Here is a 27,194-nt window from a genome sequence, read left to right on the forward strand (position 1 = left end):
GTAGGAGAGGGGCAGTATAGCAAGGGAAAAGGAAAGATCAAGATGGTAGGCATTTCTGAGAGGAGAAGAGTGAGCCTTAATGACAGACTGGAGACATGGGATGGAGAATGCTGAAGCTTCAAAGGGATGTCAAGGTTACCGCACAGTTCCTTTCTTTTGAAAGAACACTTGGTATTTATTGCCTCCATTCCTTCATGTGCTTTTAACATATGATCACCTAGTTTTTGCTTCAAATTTTCTCTCTTTTTTTGTGGAAACTGTTCTCTATGTATGTACCCTTGGCCTACTCATTGAAAATTACATAGATATAGATATCCATATATTTTTTCTATTCTCCCTGATGCTTCTGCATTTTCTTTAAATTTTCTCCTTCATTGGCTTCTCCAAAATTAGATTTATCCCTAGAGAAGCTCATTCTCTATTTATTTGTTTTGAGATGGAGTCTTGCTCTGTCGCCCAGGCTGGAGTGCAGTGGCAAGATCTCTGCTCATTGCAACCTCCACCTCTCAGGCTCAAGTGATTCTCCTGCCTCAGCCTCCTGAGTAGCTGACTACAGGTGCACACAATCACACCTGGATAATTTTTGTATTTTTAGTACAGACGGAGTTTCACCATGCTGCCCAGACTGGTCTCAAACTCCCGACCTCAAAGAATCTGCCTGCCTCGGCCTCCCAAAGTGCTGGCATTACAGGCATGAGCCACTGTGCCTGGCCTTGTTCTATCTTTCAAAATCTCTCCTTCCCCTAACCATTTGCCTACCTCCAGAATTACTTTGGATGCCACATTTCTTACCTATCGTTTTGCTTGGCTCCAATTTTTTTCTTCCGTCTTCTAAATGAGCATATATGGTATGTACTTTGCTGTAATGATCTTTACCTAAGTTTAGTCTCCTCCTAGAAATCTTCCAAACAATTCTCATCCTTTGACGCGCCATCCTTCTACTTTCTGCCTTGTTGCTTATAACAATCACATAACATTTTATACATATGCTTATTTGAACCAATATATGCCTTGTTTAAGGAGTAATTTTCATGTATCTTGATAGTCCCCATAGTGCCTAGCATTCTTGCATTTAGTAGACAATTATTCATTCATTTCTTTATTCCTTAAACAAATACTTGAAGGGGAGGAACAAAAAGGGGAAAAGCAGAATAAATAACTATAAAAAGTGTGAAACAAGAAAAAGAAATAAGGTGTTAATTTGAGGAAGATTTGAAAACCTATATTCTATTTTATTTTATCTTTTTTAACCTGATAGCCTTGGACTTGTTTAAAATCCAATGAGAGGTAGAACACACAAGGGAGAGAAGTAAGCAAAGGGTTATGAAGAGATCCTCTAGAAGGATGCTGCAGCTAAGAGTTACAGGTGTGGCCAGGCGCAGTGGCTCACGCCTATAATCCCAGTACTTTGGGAGGCCGAGGCAGGCGGATCATGAGATTAAGCGATCGAGACCATCCTGGCCAACATAGTGAAACCTTGTCTCTACTAAAAATACAAAAATTAGCCGGGCATGGTGGCACGCACTGTAGTCCCAGCTCCTCGGGAGGTTGAGGCAGGAGAATCGCTTGAACCTGGGAGGCGGAGGTTGCAGTGAGCTGAGATCATGCCACTGCACTCCAGCCTGGTGACAGAGCACGACTCCGTCTCAAAAAAAAAAAAAAAGAGTTACAGGTGAGCTGAAGTCTTGATGTCCTCCGCTCCAGGTGGCATGAGCTTCCAGCTATGAGCAGCCAGTGTGTTATGCAAATTTGTTTTTAAGTAGACCATTTTGTGAAAAATATTAGGAAGCCCTTTTGTGAGGTTCCCAAGAAAGTAGATGAGGATGTGTATGAGTCAGAGTACTCTAGATAAATAGAACCAGATATATCTATACATCTATATAGAGAAAGACAGAGAAAAAAAGAGATTGATTTTAAGGAGCTGGCTCACCATATCATGGGGGCTGGCAAGTCTGAAATTCGTAGGGCAGGATGCCGGCAGGCTGGAAATTTTGGCAGGAGTCAGTGTTGCAGTCTCGAGTTTGAAGGCAGAATTCCTTCCTCTTCTGGGTACCTCAGTCTTTTCCCCTAAGGCCTTCAACTTACTGAATGAGGTCCACCTACATTATGGAGAGTAATTTGTTTACTCAGTCTGCTAATTTAAATGTTAATCACATCTGAAAAAAAAATAGCTTCATAGCAACAGCTAGACTGGTGTTTGACCAAACAACTGTGTACCATAGCCTAGCCAAGGTGACACATCAAATTAATCATCACAAGATGGAAGCCAAAGAGACAGGTGAAAGTTCGGCTTTGGGTAGGAGGAGGGTCACCTCCACCAATGTGAAAGGAGAAATGTGGATGGAAACTAATGTGGATGTTTAGGTAACTCCAAATCTATGGCTTCTATTTCCTCTGTGAAGCTGGGATGAGAGGAGGAAATCAATGGTTTAAAGATAGTGATAGGTTTGCAAAATTTACTTAGGTGAGTGGGAGAGTAGTTGCCAAGTGAAATAGACTGAGACTGCTGAGAAGAGCTAAAGGTTGGTGATTACAGTCTTATGAGGGGTGTAATCGCTAATAAATGCTCACAACACAGCTATTTCACTCTATTTACGATGGTATCTTTTCAAGTATTGACACAGAGTTGCTCTTTACTTTCTGCTAGCAAACATCACTCTTCGGTTAACTTCTATGCACCCTTCTATAATCTCTTATTTCATGTATTAGACCTACTGAGTGTTAACTGTGGTAACACTTGTCTGGGGACCTTATTATTGTTTGTCTTGTAAGACTACACATCTAATAAATAACACAATTAAGGGTGGTGCACAGGAGACATGGTGAATGAGCTTAAGGAGAAGGATGTTGTTGTTGAGGCTACTTTAAATGCTAGAAGTACTTTATAGGCTTTTAGCATAGACTCACTGCTCTGTGACTCAATAATAACATACTTCTTTTGCCATCATTCAAAGGACAAGTGTACACACTGTGCAATAGGGACTCCATAGGTATTTGAAAATACAAATGAAGATGTGGCTTTTCTTGATTCTATTTTCTACATCTTTGCCTATTTGCATATTATATTAGCTCCAGAAAATGGCTAGGAGGCAGACATTTTCCCACAACTGTCAATCCAGTGTTCTCCTCTTCTTGTTTGTTTGAATTATCTGATCAGTGGCACTTATTTATTTGAGAAGTAGTAAAAGGTAAAGAAAAATATATATATATAGAGAGAGAGACAGAGTCTCACTCTGTCACCCAGGTTAGAGGGCAGTGGCACGATCTCGGCTCACTGCAACCTCCACCTCCCAGGTTCAAGTGATTCCCCTGCCTCAGCCTCCTGAGTAGCTGGGATTAGGGGCGCCCGCCACCATGTCTGGCTAATTTTTGTGTTTTCAGTAGAGACGGGGTTTCACCATGTTGGCCAGGCTGGTCTCAAACTCCTGACCTCAAGTCATCCACCTCCCTTGGCCCCCCAAAGTGCTGGGATTATAGGTGTGAACCACCGTGCCCAGCCCAAGAAAAGATTTTTAAACCATGTAGTCAGAAGATCTAGGTAGGTGATGGCAAACTCATATCCTTCCAGAAATATATAACATTTGCTGTAGCCAAACTAATACATGTGCTGGCAGATCTCGTAATCTTGGATCTATGTTTTAGTTCAGGCTTTATCATGTACTAGAGCTTTGATTTGGATAATCTGCCTTCTATTGGCTTCATTTCATTTATCTGTAAAATGTTAATAATGCTTGTTTTACCTGGGGCATAGGATTATGATAAAGGTTATATAACATAATGTTATATAATAGAAACTTCAGATATACAAATATACATGTATTAGTCAGGGTTCTCCATAGAAGCAAAACCAATATGGGGTGTGTGTGTGTGTGTGTGTGTGTGTGTGTGTGTGTGTGTGTATTCAAGACAGAATTTATATTAAGGAATTGGTTCATGTGATTATGGGGACTGGCAAGTCTGAAATCCATAAACAGGCAAGCAGGTTGAAAATTCAAGGAAGAGCTGGTGTTGTAGTATAGAGTCCCACACTTGCCGGCTGGAAATTTAGGCAGGATTTCTATGTTACACTCTTGAGTTGGAATTGCTTCTTCTTCAGGAAACCTCAGTCTTTGCTCTTAATGGCTTTGATTAATTAGATGAGGCTCACCAATATTATGAGAGTAATCTGCTTTACTCGAGGTCTACCTTTTAAATGTTATTTGTATATAAAAACACCTTCACAGAAACATGCAGTCTAGTATATGACTAAACAACTGGGGTACAATTGCCTAGCCTAGTTGACAAGTAAAATTAAGCAGCACAATACAGCATTAAGACGAATACCTGGGCTCTTGATTTAGGTTGGCTGAATTTAATTCTAACTCTACCTTTGGGAGCCAAGAGTCCTTCAGCAAATATTGCATTCTTTCTGTGATTCAGTGTTCTCATCTGTTAAACCACCTTACAGAGTTGTTGTGAGATTAAATATAGAACACACATGTAGTATGTTCAGAATAAGATAGTATGGAGTAAATGTGCAGTAAATTTGGCTACTATTAAACATAAGCTACTATTATTATTGTTATTAAATCTGAAAATATAACAATATAAAAATTTTAAATAAAAAAGAAATTTTTCTGTTTGCTAGTCCTGCTGTTTTCCCTTTCCTCTGGGTTTGAGTATAAGGATAGCAGTCAATCATCATGGATTTACTGGAACAGTCACAATTTCAATATTCTGCCTTATTATTCCCAACCACATACTCTATTTGTCAGACCTTTCATTCTGACATTTGGCTCACAAAATATGCATGCCATAAATGGTGATGACAACTGACTTCATTTATTTATTTATTTTTGAGAAGGAGTCGCACTCTGTCGCCCAGGCTGGAGTGCAGTGGTGCAATCTTGGCTCACCGGAACCTCTGCCTCCTGGGTTCAAGTGATTCTCCTGCCTCAGCCTCCCAAGTAGCAGGGATTACAGGCACCTGCCACCACACCCAGCTATTTATTTATTTTTTGTTTTTGTATTTTTAGTAGAGATGGAGTTTAGCCATGTTGGCCAGGCTGGTCTCAAACTCCTGACCTCAGGTGATCCACTCGTCTTAGCCTCCCAAAATGCTGGGATTACAGGTGTGAGCCGCCATGCCCAGCCGATAATTGACCTTTTAAAGATGGTAGCTGAGCCTTACAACTCAGGCTCATGGTTGACTCTGTAGTTTGATAGAGAATAACAAGTTAGCTATCTGTCAGCTAAAAGGCTTTGCTGCTTTGTGGGTGGTATCTTGGTGCTGGATTATTAATATCATGTGAAGTTATTCATTAATTCTTTGCCATCATCTCAAAGGGTCATAGCATATTTATTTCTCTGCATCTGAACATACCAGCATCATCTAAAGCAATTTGTTGGTATGTAATGTTATTTGCTAATAATCATGTGATTTTTATCATTTCAAACTAATTTCTCAGAATTACCTGATTAACTGTGGGTTTTCCTTTAGTGACATAAGTGTATATTTAATAATTTCCCAATTTCAGAATTACTTGATTAATTATGGGTTCTCCTTCAGCGACATAAGTGTACATTTAGTAATTTCCCAATTTCATTAGAGTCACAGTATGTGGGCAAATCTGTGGGTTCTTAATGTGTCTTTATATATTATGTCTAAGTGTTCAGATAAAAATAATTTAGCTTAGAAAAAGAAAATAAAAATTAAAAAGGAATTAAAAATTTAACAGGTCAGTTATGTGACCTTTATTATTAAGCTAATCTAATAATCTGTTTTTGAAACTGTGAATTTACTAAATTATGAATAAGAAGTCCATTTTTGCTGCACTTACAGAGGTGAGATGAAGAGCTGGCCACCAGGGAAGTCTCTCACAGGTTGGCAGTAAGTTGGCAGAGCCACTGACCCAGAATGCGGATCCTAGATTTTCACATTTTGAACTTCAGTTTCATCAGTAACTTAGAACTTAGGTGATTCAGTTCTCAGGAATAACTTTTTTTTTTCCTTTTTTTTTTTTTTTTTGAGACGGAGTCTCGCTCTTGTTGCCCAGGTTGGAGTGCTGGAGTGCTGGAGTTCAATGGTACAATCTCAGCTCACTGCAACCTCCACCTCCCGGACTCAAGTGGTTCTCCTGCCTCAGCCTCCCGAGTAGCTGGGATTCCAGACATGCGCCACCATGCCCGGCTAATTTTTGTATTTTTAGTAGACACAGGGTTTCACCCTGTTGGCCAGGCTGGTCTCGAACTCCTGATCTCAGGTGATCCACCTGCCTTGGCCTCTCAAAGTGCTGGGATTCCAGGCGTGTTTCACCATGCCCGGCCCAGAACAACTCTTTTTTGTTTGTTTGTTTTGTTTTGTTTTGTTTTGTTTTTGAGACAGAGTTTCTCTCTGTCGCCCAGGCCGGAGTGCAGTGGCTTGATCTTGGCTCACTGCAAGCTCCGCCTCCCAGGTTCACACCATTCTCCTGCCTCAGCCTCCCGAGTAGCTGGGACTACAGGCGCCCATCACCATGCCCAGCTAATTTTTTGTATTTTTAGTAGAGACGGGGTTTCACTGTGTTAGCCAGGATGGTCTCGATTTCCTGACCTCGTGATCTCCCCACCTCGGCCTCCCAAAGTGCTGGGATTACATGCATGAACCACTATGCCCGGCCAGGAACAACTCTTAACTGTCAAACCCAGAAATGATTGTTGTGTATGTGATTCACAATGTCAGTTTATTCAGTTACAATGGAAGCTGTTTCTATCTGTTTCTAATTAATGGAAGATGAATCTAAGTTACTGCTTTCTCCTTGCATCAAAGTCCCTAATCCTCAATTAGTATTTAAAATTATGTTTCAAGAGTTCACAGTTTAGTTAAAGGGAACTTGACAGTTGCATCTATACTAGAGAAGCATTTTGGTTTTATATTACGGACCAACTCCATTTGCTTGGGGTGCTGGGTTGGAAGGTAGTTTAAAATGACATTTGAGGCCAGTGAAAAGGAATGCTATGATTGAATGACAGTGTCTTACACCTGTCCAAGACTGCTAGTGTGAGCTGAGCTTGCTGTGTATTTGCCATCTTTGACTGAGGCTATTGATGAAAAGCTCACAAGTATCCTTGACCCACAATATATCACAACATTCTGGTCCCCTCACTCTAGTAGTTAGAAAACAAGTGTTTTCTGGCTACATTGCCTCTTTCCTTTAGACAAAGATTGAAATAATATTATTATCTAAAATATTACTCTCTTACACAGATTACCACCTTTTTGTGGCCACGTTTTTTTGTGGTAGGTGACAATATCCTTAAGTAGGAAGTTGCTTTCTTTAGTTATATTATAGTCCTAAGAATAGCCCCAGTGATGCTTCCACAGTTTCCATAAACATTTTTAAAAACCAGTCCTGAAGGATGTAGGATAACATTTGATGTTGACATATGATTAATTCAATGAGGACTAACTCTATTTTATAATTGCGAGAAGTGAGTGGATTGTGCCACTAGATTTAGGGGCACTCCACACCACTTTATGCTGAAAACTTGTTTTTAGTGCTTCATACTACCAAAGACTTCATAGTTTGTCTCGTGAGTCTCTACACTTTTCTCGATAGGGATTGGCTTTTGATGTTGCGGAAGTCTTATGCTATATGGGTAAGGAAGGACACTCACAACATGGGCCTTATGCAAACAGCATCTTAGCAGTGGGAGCAGAGGCTGCTCAGGCTTCAAGACTGACCAGAAGACGGCAGACAACCTCTTGGATTACCTTGATTTAAGTGATTGCCTCTCCTCTGTAAAGGACAGAGATTTCACCCCCAAGACATTTCTTTGGTGTGACAGTAGGGACTGAGAGATACGGATTGAAGAGCTAGTAAGCAAGAATACATTATGGATTTTTAAATCATAGTTTCATATTTATAAAAGGAGACTGCTTACTTAACAGGATAACTATTTTTCTTCTTTAATTTCAATTTGGATGAGCTCAAGGATGTTATGCCATACATATTCTACTAGACTTCAAAAGGCTTTGTTTAAAGCAAAGCAAGCCTAAAATCTACACAACTCTGAAAATCACTTCAGAGAATCTTGAATAAACTTTTCTTCAGGGTATTTCAGACTAATCTAAGAAAATATTTGCTTGAACACTGTGTGTATTTTTTAAAAGGAATTCTGTTCAGCCCGTCGTTATTAATGTTTATTTTATTTGTGAAGTTCTTTAGACTCTTCAGAAAGGAGGGTTAATGATTAAGAACCAAGGTAAAACATTGTTTCTTTTTTATTCTTATATTTCATTCAACTGAAAAAGATCTTAATCATTAGCATGACATATTTATTAATGTTTCTAATTTCAAGGATTAATTTTTATTTTTGCAAGATTAATTTTTTTTTGCAATATGGCTGTTAGAATGACCTCAAAATTATATAACTCCCTGCTTTTTGGTTGTGTAAAAATTTGTACATGATTGAGTATTCTGAATGTCTCGAATGCCTCCAAGTCCTTCATCTCCAGGGACAGTTTGCCCTTCAGTATCCAACAATTATAGTCCAATCTTGCATACCTTGATTATCTGCAGGGAATTCATTTATTGTTATTGTATTTCTTTCCTATAATATTTTTGAACTCCAGGAATGTCTAATTTTTCCATAAATTTCTCTGATTTTTTTTTTTTTTTTTGATGGAGTTTTACTCTTGTTGCCCAGGCTGGAGTGCAACGGCGTGATCTCGGCTCTCCGCAACCTCTGCCTTCAGGGTTCAAGCAATTCTCCCACCTCAGCCTCCCGAGTAGCTGGGATTAGAGGCATGCACCACCACGTCCAGCTAATTTTGTATTTTTAGTAGAGATGAGGTTTCTCCATGTTGGTCAGGCTGGTCTCAAACTCCCGACCTCAGGTGATCCGTCCACCTTGGCCTCCCAAAGTGCTGGGATTATAGGCGTGAGCCACCACGCCCAGCCTCTCTGCTTATTTTTTTATCAGTCTGTATCAGTTAAATGTTTTCAGCTTCAACTGGCATAAACCTGACTCAAGTTGGGCTTCACTATTGAAGGTATTGACTCACATCAAGGCACTGCAGAGGTAAGGCATGCCTCAGAGATGGTGGTTTGATGAGATGGACTTGGGTTCTTTTTGTCTATCTGCAACTACATCCACTAGATAAATTTCATCCTAAATTTCTTTTGTGGTCATAGGATTGTAGTCAGTAGCATTTGGGAATACAGGCTTCCATTTTCAAGTCTAAGAAGAAAGAACTTGACTTTTTGTAACTTACTCTTAAGAGTTAAGATATTTCTTTCCCAGGTGACCACAGCAAAACTCTCCTCATCTCTCATTGGTTTAAATTAGCTTAGGCCTTTCCACTGACAACTTCCAGCAAGGGGAATGGGATTATCATAATTGGCCCATATTAATCAGTGATCCTTGTTCCCACTCTCCCAGACCCAGGTGGGGTAGAAAATGGATATTGTGTAGTCAGTCATTCCATATCATGCTGCTATGGACTGATGTTCTGGGCATTTCTATTTGTTGCCCCTTACTGCATTATACCTGCTTTCTAGGCTGCTGCCACTTCCCTGCCCTTCTTGACCCTAGGCATAGACATAATAGCAAAAATGGCAAGTTTAGTTTTCCCAAACATAGACACATCAGTAAAGACACTTGGAGACTGCAATATGGGAAACAAAAACATAATACTGAGTACTGAGGTCTTCCCTTGTCTCTTTCTCCTGCCTTGCTTTCTCCTGCTTCCTGTCACCCTCTTCTTCCCTTCCTCTTCATTTCCTGAGGCCTCCTCAATTCTTGATGCAAATCAGTATCCAGGTGGCCTACGGGGTCCCATGGGGGACCATGTTGGTGGATGAAAAGAGAATGCCAAGAAGGTAAATGGGAGAATCTGGTGATAAGAGCAGATGGCTGACTAGAGACATTGGATGTCAGTTCTCCTCAGAAAGATTAAAGTTACTGGTGAATGGACAAGTTCTGAATGGAAAGCTGAGAGAAGACAACCAGGATCTGTTGGAGTGCCTATGGGAAGGAGCTGGGGTACGAAAAAGGAAAGCAGCAAGAGTTTGGTAAAGATCAACCCAGGAAACTCAGAGTCCATGGAAAGGGTAGGTGGGAGTGCCCTTGGTGGGAGGAGCCCTACAAAAGCCCCCTCAGGACAAAGGAAATAAGGGCACAGTACCAGTCACTGAAGGGGGCGGCACTGGCTCCCAGGAACAGATATGGAGGAGTATCGTCTCCTGCCTTCCCTGATAACTTGTTGGGGATGCAACTTCCCACCAGCAGCCAGAGCACATGCACTTGGAGAAAGTGTTTTTCATACTTTTTGTGGTGGCTTCACCCTTGCTGAAAGTCAGTCCATGCTGTTTGAGCTTGTACAAAGCCCAACTACCCGTCCCTCGTGCCTATACAGAGCAGTAGCATCCAGCAATGGAGGAGAGATTGGCCATAGAGTTGCCTGCTCTGGACCAAGGGAAGAGGGTCTGCCCTGAGCCCATATTGGGGTAGCTCTCAGAGGGGTGTATCCAGGGCCTGCAGCCACACTGTGGTGGGGAACCAAAGGTCAAAGTCTTTATGAAATAAGGGTCATGAGCCCTATGACAGGGGTGTGATAGGGAAGTGGATCACATTCCTGCCAACTCAGGATAAGGAGTTGGTACACACCCCAGCCCCTTCCCCAGACACTTCAGTGCACCCCAACACAATCTCTTCCTACCACCCATCCTTCAGGGCAGGTGCTTCCACTCATCATCAGTCCACCTGAGGACAAGCCAGCTTTTACACTTAAGCACCATCTATTGGATTGCAGCCTGAACTGCACCACCAAATAAAAAGCAAGCCTGCTGCCAGACAGGCTAAGTGCTGGTGCATGGGACAAGCTTTCTGAGACATCAGAACTCTCAGTCAGTCCTGCAGGAGATAGTTTGTTGGCTCATACATCCAATGCATCACTACAAAAGCAACATCTAAGAAAGCTACTGCACGGAAGCTATCCACAGCCAATGAACCCATATAGAGTCTTGGCCCACTGAAAACACCCAGGAATGAAGCCAAATGACCATATGCAGTGTACACCTTAGTCAGGCCCTCAAGAGAAAAAAGAATTTAAAAATAAAAATGTCCCATCCAAACAATAGAAAATTCAAAAATAAGAAGCACCAGTTCCCTCAGATGAGAAGGAATCAGCACAAGAACTCTGGAAGTACTAAAAGCCAGAGTCCTTGACACCTCTGAAGGATTGCATTCTCTTTCTAGCAATGGATCCTAATCAAATTGAAAAGTTTGAAACGACAGAAAAAGAATTCAAAATATAAATTGCAAGGAAACTCAATGAGATCCAAGAGAAAGTTGAAATCCAATAAGAAGAAGCCAGAAAAATGATTCAAGATATAAAAGACAAGATAGCTATATTAAGAAAAAACCAAATAGAACTTCTGGAATAGAAACATTCACTAAAGGATTTAAAAATACAACTGGAATCTTTAACAATAGGCTAGGCAAAGCAGAAGAAAGAATTTCAGAGCTTGAACACTGGTCTTTTGAATTCACCCAGTCAGAAAAAAATCAAGAAAAAAGAATTTTAAAAAATGATGAAAGCCTTAGAGAAATATAGGATTATGTAAAGTGACCAAATCTACTACCATTGGCATTCCTGAGAAAAAAGAAAAAGCAAGCAACTTGGAAAACATACTTGAGGAAAAAAATTCAGGAAAATTTCCCTAATCTTGCTAGAGAAGTCAACGTCCAGATACAAGAAATTCAGAGAACACCTGCAAGACACTTCACAATATGACTATTCCTGAGGTACAGTCATCAGACTATCCAAGGTCAATGTGAAGGGGAAAAATCTTAAAGGCAACTAGAGAAAAGGACCAAAATTACGTATAAAGGAAATCCCATCAGACTAACAGTAGACTTCTCAGCAGAAACATTACAAACCAAAAGAGATTGGGGGCCTAGTTTTAGCCTTCTTAAAGAAAAGAAAATGCCACCAAGAATTTCATATCCTGCCAAACAAGCTTCATGAATGAAGGAGAAGTAAAGTCATTCCCAGAGAAGCAAATGCTACAGGAATTTGTCATTACCAGATCAGTCTTAAGAAAGTACTCAGAAGAGATCTGCACATGGAAACAAAAGAATGACGCTTGTTACCATAAAAGCACACATAAGTACACAGATCATATAAGGCAATTATATAATTGAGACTACACTATTTATCACTTAGCAACAGTACGACAGGAACAAACCTCACATATCGATATTAACCTCTGGGACATAGCGAAAGCAGTATTAAGAGAAAAGTTTTTAGCACTAATTGCCGACATCACAAAGAGAGATCTCAAATTAACAACCTAACATTGCACCTAAAGGAACTAGATAAACAAAGAGCTTAAATGCTTCACTTAAAAGACATAGAGTGGCACATTGGGCAAAAACAAGACCCAAGCTTCCACTGCCTTCAAGAGACCTATGTTATGTGTAAAAACATTGATAGGCTCAAAATAAAGGGATGGAGAAAGATCAATCACACAAATGGAAAACAAAAAACAGCAGAGGTTACTATTTTTATATCAGATAAAACAGACTTTAAAGCAACAACAGTAAGAAAAGAGACAGAAGAGCATTATTTAATGATAAAGGGTTCAATTCAACACTATGTATGCACTGAACATCAGAGTACCCACATTTATAAAACAAATTCTACTAGACCTAAAGAGAAAGATAGACAGCGATCCAATAACAATGGGTGACTTTAACGCTCCACTGACAGCACTAGACAGATCACTGAGGCAGAAAACTAACAAAGAAACTCTGGACTTAAATTGGACTCTTCACCAAATGGACCTAATAGACATCTACAGAATATTCCACCCCACAATCACATAATATAATTTTTTAATCTGTGCTATGAAAAATTCTCTAAAATTGACCATACACTTGGTATTACAGAGAATCTCAGTACATTTTTAAAAACTGAAATCATATCATATCAAGCATCTTCTCAGACCATAGTGAAGTAAAATTAGAAATCAATACCAAGAGGAACACTCAAAACAATAGATGTACGTGGAAACTAAACAGTTTGCTTCTGAATGACTTTTGGGTAAAGAACAAAATTAAGGCAGAAATATAAAAAAAAAATTTTGAAACAAATGAAAATGGAGACACAACACACCAAAATCTCTGGGACATAACGAAAGCAGTATTACGAGAAAAGTTTATAGCACTAAATGCCGACATCACAAAGAGAGATCTCAAATTAACAACCTAACATTGCACCTAAAGGAACTAGATAAACAAAAACAAAGCAAACACAAAGCTAACAGAAGAAAAGCAATAACAAAGATTATAGCAAAACTAGATGAAATCGAGGCCAAAAAACCAGAAAAAGGATCAACAAAACAAGAAGTTGGTTTTTTGAAAGGATAAACAAAATTGATAGATTGTCCTAGATTAACCAAGAAAACAAGATTGTGCAAATAACCACATTCAGAAGTGACAGAGGTAGCATTAGCATTACAACTGATACCACAAAAATACAAAAGATCCTCAGAGACTACTAGGAACATCTCTGTGCACACCCTAGAATATCTATAGAAAAAGGATAATTTTCTGGAAACACGAAACCTCCCAAGATTGAAGCAGGAAGAAATTGAAATGCTGAACAGACCAATAATTAATTGTGAAATTGAATCAGTAATAAAAAATCTACCAAACAAAAAAAGCCCTGGACCAGATGCATTCAGAGCCAAATTCTACCAGATGTTCAAAGAAGAACTGGTACTAATCTTACTGAAAGTATTGCAAAAAATCAAGTCAGACGGATTCTTCTCTAACTCATTCTGTAAAGCCAGTATCATCCTGATACCAAAATCTGGCAAGGACAAAACAAAAAGGAAACTACAAGCCAATATCCCTGATAAACACAGACACAAAAATCCTCAGCAAACTACTAGCAAACCAAATCCAGCAGCACATCAAAAAAGATAATTTATCACAATCAAGAGGGTTTTATTCCCGGGATGCAAGGATGTTTCAACATATGCAAATCAATAAATGTGATTCATCACATAAACAAAATTAAAAACCAAAATTATATGATCATCTCAATAGACAGAAAAAGCATTCAATAAAAAAATCCAATGTCTCTTCATGATAAAAACCCTCAACAAACTAGGCATTAACAAACTAGGCACTGAAGGAACATATCTCAAAATAATAAGAGCCATTTATTGCAAACCCACAGCTGACATGATATTCAATAGGCAAAAGCTTGAAGCATTCCCCCTAAGAACTGGCACAAAACATGGATGCTCACTCGTACCACTCCTATTCAACATAGTACTGAAAGTTCTAGCTACAGAATTCAGAAAAAAGAAAGAAAGAAAAGGCATCCACATAGGAAAAGAGAAAGTCAAATTATCTCTGTTCTCTGATGACATGATTCTATACCTAGAAAATCCTAAGGATTTCTCTGAAAGACTCCTAGACCTGACAAATGAATTCAGTAAAACTTCAGGATACAAAATCAACATACAAATATCAGTAGCATTTCTTTATTATTATTATTATACTTTAAGTTCTAGGGTACCTGTGCACAACATGCAGGTTTGTTACATAGGTATACATGTCCCATGTTGGTTTGCTGTACCCATCAACTCATCATTTACATTAGGTATTTCTCCTAATGCTATCCCTCCCTCAGCCCCCACCTCCGACCGGCCCTGGTGTGTGATGTTCCCCGCCCTGTGTCCATATGTTCTCATTGTTCAACTCCCACCTATGAGTGAGAACATGTGGTGTTTGGTTTTCTGTCCTTGTGATAGTTTGCTGAGAATGATGGTTTCCAGCTTCATCCATGTCCCTGCAAAGGACATGAACTCATTCTTTTTTATGGCTGCGTAGTATTTCATCGTGTATATGTGCCACATTTTCTTAATCCAGTCTATCATTAATGCATATTTGGGTTGGTTCTAAGTCTTTGCTATTAAATATCAGTAGCATTTCTATACACCCAGGATGTTCAAGCTGAAAACCAAATTGAGAACTCAATCCCATTTACAATAGCCAAACAAAAAATAAAATACTTAGGAATACACTAAATCAAGAAGGTGAAAGATCTTTACAAGGAGAACTGCATAACACTGACGAGTGAAATCACCGATGATGCAAACAAATGGAAAAATATCCCATCCCCATGAACAAGAAGAATCAATATCATTAAAATGACCATACTGCCCAAAGCAATCTATAAATTCAATGCTATTCCTAACAAATTACCAATGCCATTTTTTTTCACAGAATTAGAAAAAGCAATTCTAAAATTCATATGAAACCCCAAAAGAGCCCAAATAGCCAAAGCAATCCTCAGCAAAAAGAACAAATCTGGAGGCATCACATTGCCTGAGTTTAAACTATACCATATGGCTATGGTAACAAAAACAGCATTGTAATAGTAAAAAACAAACAAACAAAAACCAGACACATAGATCAGTGGAACAGAATAGAAAACCCAGAAATAAAGCCACACCTACAACCAACTGGTCTTTGACAAAGTTGACAAAAATAAACAATGGAGAAAGAACATCCTATTCAATAAATGGTCTGAGAAAACTGAGTATCCATATGCAGAAGAATGAAACTGGACCCCCACCTCTCACCATATAAAAAATTAACTCAAAAGGAATTAAATACTTAAATTTATGACCTCAAAATATGAAAATTTAGGAAAAACTCTTGTGGACATTGGCCTAGACAAAGAATTTATGACTAACACCTGAACAGCAAAGGCAACAAAACCAAAAATAGACAAATGAGACGTAATTAAACTAAAGAGCTTCTGCACAGCAAACAATAAACAAACAAACACACAAACCAGAAACAATCAAGAGAATAAATAGACAACCTCCAGAATGAGAAAATATTTGCAAAGTATGCATCCAACAAAGGACTAATATCCAGAATCTATATGGAACTTAAACAAATAGCCCATTAAAAAGTGGGCAAAGGACATGAACAAAGATTTCTGAAAAGAAGATATACAAGAGGCCAACAAACATAGGAAAAAATGCTCATCAACACTAATCATCAGAGAAGTGCACATTAAAACCATAATGAGATGCCATCTCACACCAGTCAAAATAGCTATTATTAAAAAGTCAAAAAATAACAGATATTGGCAAAGATATGAAGAAAAGAGAACACTTATACACTGTTGGTGAGAATGTGAAGTAGTTCAACCCTTATGGAAAACGGTATTGAGATTTCTCAAAGAACTAAAAAGAGAACTACCATTTGACCCAGCAATCGCACTACTGAGTATCTGTCCAAAGGAAAATAAATTGTTGTATCAAAAAGACACCTGCACTTGTATGTTTATCTCAGCAGTATTCACAATTGCAAAGACATGGAATCAACCTAAGTGACCATCAGTGGTGGGTTCGACAAGGAAAATGTGGTACATATGCACCATGGAATACTATGCAGCCATAAAAAAGAATGAAATAATTTTTTTTTGCAGTAACATGGATGCAGCCAGAGGCCTAAGTGAACTAATGCAGAAACAGAAAATCAAGTACCACAAGTCACCACTTATAAGTAAGAGCTAAACAATGGGTACATGTGAACATAAAGATGGAAACAATAGATACTGGAGACTTTAAAATTTGAGGGGGCAAGGTTGAAAAACTACCTGTTGGGTACTATGTTCGCTGTTTGGGTGGCGAGTTAACTACAAGCCCAAACCTCAGCATTGTGCAGTACACCCATGTAACGAACTGTACATGTATCCCCTGAATCTATAATACAATAATACTCAGTACCACATATTACTGTTCCTAGAGGTGATCGACTGTGTGCCTACCCTGAGGGACCCTACTGAACATTGATCTCTTCAGTACCTTTCCTGCCTCTATTGTTCAGGGGCAGCATGTCTCCTCTAAGTAGGGGTCCTCTTCACTTTGTCTTTCATCTCCAGAATCACAAATCACAATCTTTTCTGTTTCACATCACAGTACAGGAGAAAAAAATAGATACCCTCACACCACATATGGCCAATGACATCCAAATTATTCTTCTACATCTGATCTCTCTGTTGAGGTCTGAACTAAAGCAGCTAGTGTCTATTGTAATGGAGCCAATATCTCCATTTAGGTACCTAATAGGCAACTTAAACTTAATGTGGCCAAAAGGTTAACTCTATATTCTTCCTCAATCTGAACATTTTCCTCTCCCAGGCCTTTCCATGAATAGAAATAAATGTATTTATTTATAGAAACTCATTTACCCAGTTAATCAAGCCAAAAAGTTTGGAGTCAAAATCAAATTTTTTCCTTTTCTTTAAAATCCACATACAATTCATCAGTGAGTTATGTTGGCCACACATGCAAAAACACATCTGGAATCCATCTGCTTCCTTTTTCTCCACTGCTCTACCACCCCAGTCCAAAATTCCATCACCATTCACCTAACTTGCCTCTTAATTCCTGTCCCAGTTTTCACTATTTCACCTATATACACTTTATTGGCCTGGTAATCTTTTAAAACAATATATAAAATCATGTCACCTCCATTCTGAATATATTCTACATTTTAATTCTTTATTTTGTATGTGTGTTGCAAGTCTATCTTCCAGTTTTTTTTGTGTTTTTATTATGTTTTGATTAACATAAGGTTTTAATTTTAAAGTTTTCGAATTTATAAATATTTTCCTTTAAGTTTGTCATTTTTGTTTTTTCTTCAATAAATTCTAACTTGAGTGTATAAACATTTATCTACATTTTCTCCTATATGTTTAAATGTTTTCTCTTTCAAATGTAAGTTTTAAATTTCCTGGGACTGATTTTTATGTATTATATGAGGTACATAACCAGCTTTTTTCTTATACGGTTAAACAATGGTTTTGTCACATTGTTGAACAGTCCTAATTTTCCCATTGATCTGAAGTGCCACCCAGGCTGAAGTGCAGTGATGTGATCTCGGCTTACTGCAACCTCCGCCTCTTGGGTTCAAGTGATTCTCCTGCCTCAGCCTCCTGAGTAGCTGGGACTACAGACACATGCCACCATACCCAGCTAATTTTTGTATTTTTAGTAGAGACAGGGTTTCGCCATGTTGGCCAGGCTGGTCTCGAACTCCTGACATCAGGTGATTCGCCCCCCTTGGCCTCCCAAAGTGCTGGGTGAAGTGACAAATTTGTTCATAAATCAAGTTTCCATAAATGTATAGATTAGTTGTTGGGCTTCTCTCTTTAGTTGCATTGAACACATTCTCTATGTCTATGCTAATATTACACTTTCATCTTAGTTGCTAGAGCTTTATAACTTTTTACTGAAGTGAAAACAAATCTCTCCACTTACTCTTTTGCTTTAGGAGAGTTTTGGCTCTTTTCTGGACTCTAGGAATTCAGTGCATAGAATCACCTTGCTAAGTTCCGTGAAAAAAAATTATGCTGAAATTTTAATTTTATCCAAACTTTAAGTCGAGATTATAATTGATATTTAAAAAACTATATTGAGTCTTTCTAAAAAGATGGTGTATCACTCTACTTATTTAGGTATTTTAAGATATCTTTCAATAAACTTTTGTAATTTTTCTACAAAGTGCTTACATATTTTAATGGTTTTTACTTAGTTGCTACTATAAACACTAAAATTACATTTTCTTCCTTTTTTTTTTTTTGAGACAGAGTCTCACTCTGCTGCCCAGGCTGGAGTGCAGTGGTGCAATCTTGGCTCACTGTAGCCTCTGCCTCCTGCGTTCAAGCGATTCTCATGCCTTAGCCTTTCAAGTAGCTGGGACCACACGTGTGCATCACCACGGCCAGCTAACTTTTTGTATTTTTAGTAGAGATGGGGTTTTACCATGTTGCACAGGCTGGTCTCGAACTCCTGAGCTCAGGCAATCCGCCCACCTCAGCCTCCCGAAGTGTAAAATTACATTTTCTATTTGTTGCTGGTATATAGAAATGAAGTAGATTTATTTACGTTGATTTTATTTCTAGCAACACTGCTAAACTCTTATATATCCTAATATTTTTCTATATATTCTTTGGGTTTTCTGTGTAGACTTTCAACTGTATCATCTAAAGAATTATAGTATTTGTTCTCAATTTTAAATACTTAATTCTTTGACTTATTTTTTCCTTGTCTTACTACCCTGTCTATAATCTCCAGAACAATGTTGAACAGAAATTGTGATAGGAATAATAATTTTTCCTGATTCTAAAGAAAATGTTTATATTATTTTAGAAAAATGATAGCAATAAGGCATTTGTAGATTCCCTTTTTCATGTTATGAACATTCTATTCTACCAGTTAGATAAGAATTTTAGTCATGAATGGATATTAAATTTTGTTAAATATCTTTCCTGAGTCTGTAAAGAAGGTCATACAGTTTTTCTCCTTTCAGATATTATTGGGATGCAATGTGTTGATTGATTTGCTGATATTCAAACAACCTTGAAATCTTTGAATAAATACAACTTGGCAATCTCATCTTTTAAAATAAATTGCTAATGTGCTAATATTGCTAATGCTAACATTTTGTTTAGGACTTGTCCTAGTCTGTTTGGGCTTCTATAACAAAACACCATAAACTGCATAGCTTACAAACAAAATAAATTTATTTCTCCTATTTCTGAATACTTGGAAGTCCAAGATCAAGACGGCAGCAGATTCAGTGTCCAGTGAGAGCCAGCTTTCTGGTTCATAGATGATGCCTTACAATGTGTCCTCACATGGTGGAAGGAAAAGGCAGTTCTCTAGGATCTCTTTTATAAGGACACTAATCCCGCTGATCTAGTTACCTCCCAGAAGCTCCACCGTCCAATACTATCACACTAAGGATTAGGTTTCAATGTATGAATTGGGTAGGGAGGGTACAAACATTCAGACCATAGCAGGACATTTTTACTTAAAAAATATTTACTCTATCAACTATTCTTGGATTATTTAAGCACTAAATCAATCACTGTCTAAACACAAAAATATAGGACCATTTTAGACTTGCAAGAAGGTGAAATTTAAAACAGGAAATTAAATTTATTACAAAGGTATTAGGAGAGTTAGAGGAACAAAAAAGGAAAGATTAATTACCCAATGAAGGTAAATGAGGGTTAGAGAAGCAAAAGAAAAATGATGTTACCTAATGCCTATGTTTGCTATGATTCTGAGGCTGCTGTAGCTGGAAGGAAGTTGACTAAGCAGTTACTTTTCTTCTAAGCACCTACTCTCACAGGTGGCTGCCACCACGACAGCTATATCTACCAAGGCTGGTTGAACCGACAGAAATTAGAAACAAATTGCTTCTATTCCGCTAACTGTCCAGTCTCTTGTCAGTGCCTCACATTGGCAGGAACAAACAGGAAGCCAGATGGCAAGGAGATTATGAAATATAGTTTGCAGACTTCCAGCACCAAAGATAAGTGTATACAGGGCAAGTATGGAGTAGAGATAAAACATTAGACATCACAGTATCAAGATTTATGCTGACCTTATAGAATGAGACAGAGAATGTTCTTTCTTTTTCTATTCTTTGAAAGAGTTCATGAACATGAAACTATTAATTAATATTTGCTAGAACCAATTGATAAACCATCTCGTCCTGGTGTTTTCTTTCTATAATGATATTTTAAGCTACTGATTAAAGTTTTAACTATTAATTCACTACTGAGATTCTATTTCTAAAATGTGACAAAGGATGTGGATGATCTAGCTATTGTTCTGACTTATTCTCTCATTCTCTCTGTTTCCTAGCCTTTTTGAATCATTTTAATACATTTTTCCTGTATTTTTTGTGCTTCTGGACACACTTTCACGTATCTAAAGCCTTCTGTGATATTTGTGAATTCACAAAGATCAAACTTTATACACATATCTAAACTTACACATGGAGTGAAAAAGGAAGCATTCCCTAAATGTGAGAGATTATACGTGGGGTGAATGCAGTTGTGAGCAAGGCTCACAAGGGCATGAGATCTGGGCAGGTCCACAAGGCCGTCCCTTGCACTGTCATGCTCTGCTGTTGCTGTCTTGGAGTTTTTAATTTTTGAACGAGAGGTCCCACATTTTTATTTTGCACAGTTCTCTGAAAATTACATAGCAAATCTTTTTGTGAGTATTGGGAGAGATAGATTTGGAGTTAAGCTTTCTTTTTCTTCTTTTCTTTGTAATTAACTGTGAAAATAAGAGTTCTTCAAAGACCTATTAATGGTATTATTCAAATATTCTTTAAGAGAAGAATTAGAATATTGATTTAAGAAACTTAGGTTTATAATTTTGTAAAGGAAAATTGGGCTTAATATTTAGGTGGACTGTTCCACAAACCATGGGGAAAATAGAGAATTTACTTTTGAAAATCAAATAACTTGATCCTCAGTCCATTTTTATAGAATTTTACTACAGAATTAATTTAGGTCAATTGGTTGCTAATGGTTATGTCCACAAGTTAGAATAAGCTTTTAAAAGCTTTGGTTACAAAATGTAGTAGGCCCACAATTTATTTAAGTTAATCATGATAATCAATGTTTTTGTGTAAGTAGATAGACGCTGGTCTGAGAGGGTTTAGCATCTATAGAAGTTGAGACAGTTGTTTTAGAACCAAAGATTGTAAAAAACCAGTTTGTGTATAGCCAGTTAAGACCTGTGCTTTCATAATATCTTTTGGCATAGATGTACGTGGCCAAACATGAGTCAGAAGAGTTTCATCTCACAGGTAGTCTGAGGGCCTCCCATCAAATATTTTAAACTTAAGTTTTTAAAGAACACCCATCATTGGTTAAATGTAGATACCATATAATCCTGGAAGGTTTCTCACACATTCTGATGCACATTTGGCCTCTCTGATCAAACAAGGTTTTGTTTGACCTTTGCTTTATTTGTTTGGGTTTGTTTGGTTTAGCTCTGTTAGTCTTGACTAAATCAGAAACTGGTGTGCATGGCTAAGAAATTCCTGGGGTATGAGGGACAGCTTCTCTCTCCAGGAAGTTATAATAATCTTGGAAGGTTTTTAGATGCCTATAAATTCTGGAGAGAGCTGAGGTCCTCATTGTATTTCAACCTCCTCAATTTGGCAAGTTCATAGAATTCTATTCTATTCTATTCTATTCTATTCTATTCTATTCTATTCTATTCTATTCTGTTCTACCCTATTCCATTCTATTGTGTGTGTGTGTAGGAAATGTACTTGGGGAGAAAACTCATCTGTAGGCCAACCTAGAAGGTTGGGCCATCCTGGAAATAGCATAATACCCAATTTTGACGGTAACACATTGGACCTTGTAAAAGATGGATGAAATGAATTTCTGGGCTAGTGAGTATTTTCTAGATAACTAGATTAGGACTCTGGAACAAGGGAAGGATAAAGTCTGCCTCAAATCAAGGGGAAAATTTTTTCAGTGAGAAATGAATTGACCCCAATATAGAAGTAAATCAGGATGCTGAAACACTTCTTAGATACTGATTCACAATTGCCATTTTGACCTACCTCCACATAAAAACGGCCCAAGCTACTTGGCAGTGAGAGTTATAAATCTACCTTTCATATGTAAAAACCAAAATTAATATCACAATAGCTGAAATTTATTGAGAATTAATGCATGGTGTTCTTTAATGAAATAATTCATAATTCTCTTTAAGACTCATGAAACAGGTATAATTATTATCCTTATTTTAATGAAAAAGAGTCAGAGAATTTAAATAACTTCACCAAGTTAGTGAATGGCAAAATCAACACTCATATTTGATCTCTGATAATGTTTGGCGACAACTTTCAGCAGTCTTATTACATAATTTTGACCCTAGTGAGAAGAGAGCCTTCTCCAAGTTCATTGGGCTAGAGACAGAGTATTTCAAGCATTGTAGTCATAAATTAAAAGATGCATGTAGAGTACTTGATATCATACCTTGCATAGTATAAACAGTCAGAAAATACTACTACTTACAATGTGGGGAAACTAGAATGTGAGGCATAAGAGCATAAATGTTAGATTCCAAATTCTGTGTTTATAACCCAGCTCTAGCTTGTATGACTTTCAGCAAGTTTTACTTTCCTTATCTGTAAAATGGGTAGAATAATATCCCCCACTTCACAGGGCTTTTGTGGGAAGCAGATCAGATGGTATTATATTTAATATCGTGGCACACAAAAAATGCTCAATAAATTGTAGCTACTGTTCTTGAATCCATTATTATTGTTGCTGTTTTTAAGTCCACAAAGTCAATGCTAGTGCTTTTAAAATCATTGATATCAGCAACTACAGAGTAAAAAAATCAGAACAAGTAGCACAGGTGTGGTCCTCTTGAAGTGCTTAAGTCATAGCGCATCTAGCCACCAAGCAGTGGAATTGAAAACAGCAAAAAGCCCAACAGTAACCAAGAAGGATGAATTTCTTGGCACCTTGCCAGGGGAAAGAAGTAAACTTGAAGGACTTGGGACACCAATTATTTTGCTAAGTGGAGAGTCAGAATCCATTTTCACTGCCATTGCATTTGTTAACTGATGTCCTTGACTGTCCTCTGCTAGTATCCTGTGCCATTGGGAGGTAAAAGCTCTCTATCTAACGCCTTTTTAATTGTGTATTTCAGCCTTCCCAGTTTTCTCCTTCCAGCTCAGAAAGCAATCACTTACTAATATCATATGAAGAGGGAGAGAGGGAGAGAGAGAGAAAAACCTTTCTGCAATTTATAAAATTGCAGGTAATTCTGTTATTCAATTAAGATAATACCTGTTTCTGTCAGAGCATAACATTGCATTCCAAATCCAAACCCCAAATGGGCTGCAGATGCATAGAAAAATAAAAGAAGAATCATGTACACTCATGGTTTCTCTATTCTTACCTTAGAGAATAATATTCTTCCAGAATTTTCTGGCATGCCTATCCATTTGAAACAGAATCCATTTCAATTGTTTCAAAGAGTGCAAAATATCATCACCGTAATTGCTTCCACATCTTTATGAATATTGTAATATCTGTATTGCAAATGTAATCTTAGTAATTCTATACTGCATTGCCTTTTGAGAAGATTTCATTTCATATATGGTGAGTTTTAGAACCCTCATAAGGAGAATTTTTATTGATAGAAATGCTTTCTATATTTTATTTTATAATTAACCAAAGGAATAATTAGCTTTCCAAGGTTAATTATCTCTGTCTTCTAAGAATACTTTTTGGTTAATGAAAATATTTAAATTTTTTTTTGTTTAAAGAAAGCAAGGCACAACATACCACATTATAACAAAATTCAACACATTATACATAGATATAGTTTTGGTTCTGAGCTGGGGAACACAATTTCATTGAATGTTATAGTTTTTATATTCTATTTTAGTGCTATAATTTTTCCAAGCAATAAATAATCTACTTCTATTGAATTCAAAATTACAATAAATGTGCTCTCTGCAGATAATTTAACACCTGTGTATTTCTATGTCCTACAACTGTAGACTGCGTATCTCAGAGGCTTAAGGATCTGAATTATATTGCAAAAATAATGAGCCGAAGACTGATTGTAAATGTATATTTATTAACATGGCCACTAATTTTTTATACTGCAGAGAATAAATGGATCCTCTAGCGTGAGACCCTCAATAACCACAGCAATATGCTGGATTTAGTAGGTTTCGATTTTTCAATGATTAAAACTGAAATCACAGCTAATATTCTTTTTCGGGGGATTAAGCGGGGAGAGTGTGTCAGTACCAGCCCAATGAGAGGGCACTGGCAAGGTGTACCTTGGATGTATGACTCCAGCGCTGGGGAGGGCTGAATAGAGAGTAAAGCTGAGCCCGGGCCCTGACAAAGAAGGACACATACCGTGCACTACCTCACCTCCTCCCCTAAATCGTGCACCTATGGAGGGAAGGAGCTACATTTAAAAAGGATCTTGAAACTTTTATTATAATTGAGCCTTTTCTATTGTGAATATAGATTTTATCCACCCAGCTACCAAAATAGTGTATGGTCAGAATCAAAACATATTAGGACTGAAAGTTTATTTAGAAAGCACTTACATTTTATGAAAGAGGCATTTTATGAGAGATGAGGACATAGGGGCCTGGAGAAGTTATTGCCCTCCTGAAGGCACAGGCAAGGAGGGGTTCCACCAGCCCACGGCTCCTTGGTCGCTGTTGCAGCCACTCTTATGGTTCTGCGCGCCCATAGAGCAGTATTCCGAAGTTTCCTAAGAAAGTGAGGGGGAAATTTTACAGGCGCAAGGACCCTACATTTTTAAAAAATTGACTGAGACTAAGAGCAAAGGGAATACCTGAAGTGTTGAAAAAAAATTTGTGAAGACACCTTCCAGACTACTGCTTTCTTTTAGGCCCAGTAGTTGAACAAGTTTAAGAGGCCAGTGCAGCAGAGTGGAGGTGGCTGTGCTGAGATGGTCTCCTCTGTCCACATTTACCAGGGCAAAGTATATAAGAGTCTTCTGGGACCAGATGACAGCCATGTTGAGGAGAGGGGAAAAAAGAGCCAAATGAGATGGACTGGAGCAGTTTCAAGTCCTGTCCTAGAGAACCTTCCACACAGGGTCTCTGTTTGGTTGGATAGCTAGAGAACCAGAATCCAAGGACTGAGTGACAACTACAGGAATAGATTTCACTCCCCATCAAGAGGGGGGCCTCTGATGAGCCCAAAGAAGTACCAGCGAGAGATGGAGCCTGCCTGAAACCAGCCCAGAAAGCATCCCTTTGCCTCTCCCCTGCCCCCACTTGCCAGACCTGAGGGGCTGAAACCACAGATAGCAAAGAGGGGAGAAACAGTATGAGAAAGAGGCAAGCCACAGCTAACAAACACCTCTTCCTAATGAACAAGTTCTTGCTTCTGTGGCTTGTAGCTAAAAGAGGAAAAGGAGACCTCTTACCCTAAATAAATATGGAAGTGTTGATTGATGTATTGGACTGGACACATTTCATGTGTAAATTGAGACTTCATTTTGTGACTTTAAGTGATGGTTGAACTCTCTATTACTTAAGAGTGAGAAGCCAGGAAACTGCCAAGGCTTTTATCAAAAAGCAGAAGGTATTTTCCACTGAAGAAATTTTAAAACAACAATGGGAGACAAAAGGAAAGTAATGCATTGATTCCTGAATCATGCTTGCTCACCATACTGTTACAGGGTGCTCTTTCCTCCGCAGGCCCTTCCTGTCCCTTACCCTTACAGTCCTCCTCAGCCAGAGGTGGAGTCTTTTCTCATTTTAACCATCTATGGGTCCAGGGCCAATCCAGTCTTTGAGTAGGAGACAGTGAAGTAATTTTACCCCATTCAGTCTGGAACTCAGCATCAAGTTATTCTCGTTTTAGTTTGGGCTGTGATTTGCAATTCCCTATTTTAGTTCTGTGCCTTGACTTTTCTTCTTTTTCTTTATTCTTTTAATGATAATTTTTGCTTTTTAAACTTTTTTTCTTTTAAAATCATCCAGCCTAAAATGGCACTGCCTTGTTTTGTTGAAACCTACCTTATCTTGTTGAAGACAGTAATTATAGGCCTTATGTGTGAGTATACATGCACACACACACACATATCTTTTGTTTGTTTGGGTCCCTGACTTTCATGTTAGACACTTTTTCTCAATAATTTGGTGATTTATCTGGCTGGTTATTCTTTTTTAAGAGTCATTTATTAACAAGTTGATGGCAGTCTCATGGTGCATAGCACATGATGGGAACGCGAGGCAGTTACACACTCACCCTGAGGATCACCAGCTCTCAGCATCTGTGGGGCTTTTCTTTTGAGTTGTAGCTTCCTAAGAGCAGTGGTTCAGTAGTGGTTCAAACTGTGACTGAGTTAGAATCCCTTGGAGAGCCTGTTAAAACACAGAAGGCCAAGACTCACCGCCAAAGTTGGTGATTGGGTAGGTCTGGGTAGGCTTGCATTTCTAACAAGTTCCCGGCTGCTGAGCACGCTGTGGGCTTGGAGAGTACACTTTGAAAAGCACTGTCACGCTGCAGGATTTCTTAATGTTGGCACTGTTGACATTTTGTGCTGGGTAATTTGTTGTGTGGTGCTGGCCTGTGTATTTGTAGGATGTTTAGCAGCATCCCTGGTGTCTATCCACTAGATGGCTACCCCCAATAGCCCCTATCCACACACCAGGTGTGTGAAACAAACATGTTCTGAGACATTGTCACATGTTCCCCTAGTGGACGAAATTACCCTACATTGATAACCGCTGACTCCTTAAGGAATTCTCTCTCCTGCCTGGAAAATAAAAGTGCAGCTGTAAGC

General features: G+C 38.3%; 2 protein-coding genes across 11 annotated transcripts in view; one reads left to right on the forward strand and one right to left on the reverse strand.

Annotated features, from left to right (window-relative positions):
- Positions 1–27,194, reverse strand: part of SAMD3 (sterile alpha motif domain containing 3) — a 218,034-nt gene that overhangs the window by 142,764 nt on the left and 48,076 nt on the right. For 3 of the 10 annotated variants that reach the window (XM_054492711.2, XM_054492704.2, XM_063666585.1), the window contains exons 2-3: positions 26,657–26,772; positions 1,931–2,099 (exon numbers count right to left, since the gene is read on the reverse strand). The exons of 3 other annotated variants lie outside the window; for them this stretch is intronic. The gene's annotated coding sequence lies outside the window, so the exon portion shown is untranslated. Of the gene's footprint in view, positions 1–1,930; positions 2,100–24,975; positions 25,146–26,656; positions 26,773–27,194 lie in introns of all 10 variants that reach the window. 4 more of the 10 variants (XM_054492712.2, XM_054492708.2, XM_054492705.2 and 1 more) reach the window with 3 other exon arrangements.
- Positions 1–27,194, forward strand: part of TMEM200A (transmembrane protein 200A) — a 185,433-nt gene that overhangs the window by 26,470 nt on the left and 131,769 nt on the right. The window lies entirely within an intron of this gene.

The sequence above is a fragment of the Pongo pygmaeus genome, chromosome 5 (assembly GCF_028885625.2).
Source record: "Pongo pygmaeus isolate AG05252 chromosome 5, NHGRI_mPonPyg2-v2.0_pri, whole genome shotgun sequence".
NCBI classification, from domain to species: domain Eukaryota; kingdom Metazoa; phylum Chordata; class Mammalia; order Primates; family Hominidae; genus Pongo; species Pongo pygmaeus.